General features: G+C 51.2%; 1 protein-coding gene and 1 long non-coding RNA gene across 22 annotated transcripts in view; both read right to left on the bottom strand.

Moving 5' to 3' along the window:
* Positions 1-2,500, bottom strand: part of SLO2 (slowpoke 2) — a 585,082-nt gene that overhangs the window by 212,991 nt on the left and 369,591 nt on the right. The gene's annotated exons all lie outside the window — the stretch shown is intronic.
* The window catches only part of LOC138865230 (uncharacterized), a 45,678-nt gene that overhangs the window by 840 nt on the left and 42,338 nt on the right, over positions 1-2,500 (bottom strand). The window contains exon 3 of the long non-coding RNA XR_011399313.1: positions 1-475. This exon is cut by the window's left edge and continues 840 nt beyond it. This is a non-coding gene — a long non-coding RNA (uncharacterized lncRNA). The remainder of the gene's footprint in view (positions 476-2,500) is intronic.

The following is a 2,500-nucleotide window of genomic DNA, read 5'->3' as shown; positions in this document are numbered from 1 at the left end:
AGGCGGTCTCAGGATCACGGAAGCAAACGAGACAAAACTGGAAATGCAAGGAAGTTATTGATGTATCCTACATGGATATAAGGAGCTCTATGTTTAGGTCGACAATGTGCCATTAGTACATGGAAATACGTGTTAGACCAGCACTACGTTACAAGTGCAAACAATTACACTACTACATCCCAGGTGCCAAGGAAATGTACACCTCTACATTACAGGAGCGACAGCCTCTGACTGTGAGCTTTTAGGTGAGCAGACGAGCAGACGAGTAGCACCTGGGGATGTGGGAGGCCAGCTCGTCCAGCGAGTCTGTGGGCGTCACGGGGGCCTTCTCGTAGAGGCGTGAGGGCGCGAGCGTCAGGAGGTTCGAGCAGCCGTGAAGACCAGGTCGCCGCGCCCGCTTCCGACGCCCTTCCTCGCGCCGCAGGTTGTGCAGACGGAACAAGAACAGGTTGGACATCGACATTGGGCCGGGCAGCTGCAACGGAGGGAGACGTGAAGGAGGGAGGAAGGAGAGACCAGGGAGGATGGGGGAGGGGGGTTGGCTCTGGAATAGGGGGGAGGGGGGTTGGCTTCTGGGATAAGGGGGGGAGGGGAAGGGGGTTGGCTCTGGGATAAGGTGGGGAGGGGAAGGGGGTTGGCTCTGGGATAAGGGGGGAGGGGAGGGGGGTTGGCTCTGGGATAAGGGGGGAGGGGAGGGCTGTGTGCATTTGTGGGGGAGGAATGAAGGAGCGTGTGTAAACAATACGCACGCACGCACACACAAGCGAGCGCAATTACAAACACACACAAACGCACAAGCACACATGCACACAGACACTCACAAACACACACAGACACTCGCAAACACACACACACACAGACACTCACAAACACACACACACACAGACACTCACAAACACACACACACACACTTACAAACACACACACACACAGACACTCACAAACACAGAGACACAAACACACACACAAACACAGAGACACACAGACACTCACAAGCGCACACACACACAGGCACGCAAAAATAGACGTTTGTGAAGGGAGATCCGCTTCTGGGAAATCAGACAAAGTGCAAGAATCACTTCCAGACGATCATGTAATACATCCCTTTGGAAAAAAAATTGTGACGTAGGCGGTACTCGAAATCCTACTTTTGCAGAAAAGCAATATGCAGTAAAATCTATCGAGGGCAATATCTATTTGTAAAAAGAACCGAATGAATGAACCAAATCGATAATTTCTCATTTTATTCTTGCAATTTCTACTAGTATGAGCTTCGCGAAGACATATCCTTCCATGATTCGCTTCGCCCGTTGTAATCACAGCGCAGCCATCGCAAATAATTCAAGTCTGTGGTTTATTGATGTCTTGCATACCCGGGCGAGGAATGCGGACGCAGAAATAAGATCTCTGGCATTGATTTGTTTGTCTGCGGGTTGCCGTGCGGGGAGGAAAAGAAAAAGGAAGAAGAATGAATGAGAGAGAGAGAGAGAGAGAGAGAGAGAGAGAGAGAGAGAGAGAGAGAGAGAGAGAGAGAGAGAGAGAGAGAGAGAGAGAGAGAGAGAGAGAGAGAGAGAAAGAGAGAGAGAGAGAGAGAGAGAGAGAGAGAGAGAGAGAGAGAGAGAGAGAGAGAGAGAGAGAGAGAGAGAAAGGAAGAAAGGGGGGAAAGAGAGAGAGAGAGAGAGAGAGAGAGAGAGAGAGAGAGAGAGAGAGAGAGAGAGAGAGAGAGAGAGAGAGAGAGAGAGAGAGAGAGAGAGAGAGAGAGAGAGTGAGTGAGAGAGAAAGAGAGAGAGAGAGAGAGAGAGTGAGTGAGTGAGAGAAAGAGAGAGGAAGAGAAAAAGAGAATGAGAATGAGAGAGAGGGAGAAAGAGAGAGAGAGAGAGAGAGAGAGAGAGAGAGAGAGAGAGAGAGAGAGAGAGAGAGAGAGAGAGAGAGAGAGAGAGAGAGAGAGAGAGAGAGTCACGCTCTTGCACATAGCCACTGCCAAGAATCATGCAAAACGAAGGAGAGAGAGAGAGAGAGGGGGGGGGGGGCACACATACACAATCTCTTCTCTTCCTTCCTCTCCCCTTCTCTCTCTCTTCCGTCCTTCCTCCTTCCCCCGTCTCCCTCTCTCTTTTCTCCCTCCCTCCCTCCTTTCCCTCTCTCTCTCACACTCCCTCCTCCCCCCCCCCTCTCTCTCCCTTCCTCCCTTTATCTATCCTCTCCCATTCCCATAAATTATGCGGAACGAAAACGCCGTTGTAGTTCCCTCCATCCGCTCTTCTCCACTTCTCTTTTCCTCTCCCTCCCTCCCTCACAATCTCTCCCTCTCTTTCTCTTCCCTCTCCCCCATCCCTCTCCTTTCTCTTCCTCTCTCCCACCCTCTCTCTTTCTCTCTCCTCTCTCCCTCCTCTCTCTTCCTCTCTCACTTCCTCTTCACTCTCTCTCTTCCTCTCTCACACCCTCTCTCCCTCCCTCTCTTTCTCTCGCTCTTCTTCTCTCCTTCCCTCATCCTACTCCT

Source organism: Penaeus vannamei, chromosome 20, assembly GCF_042767895.1.
Source record: "Penaeus vannamei isolate JL-2024 chromosome 20, ASM4276789v1, whole genome shotgun sequence".
NCBI classification, from domain to species: domain Eukaryota; kingdom Metazoa; phylum Arthropoda; class Malacostraca; order Decapoda; family Penaeidae; genus Penaeus; species Penaeus vannamei.
The sequence above is the reverse complement of the archived record's forward strand: the minus strand, read 5'-3'. Positions and strand labels throughout refer to the sequence as shown.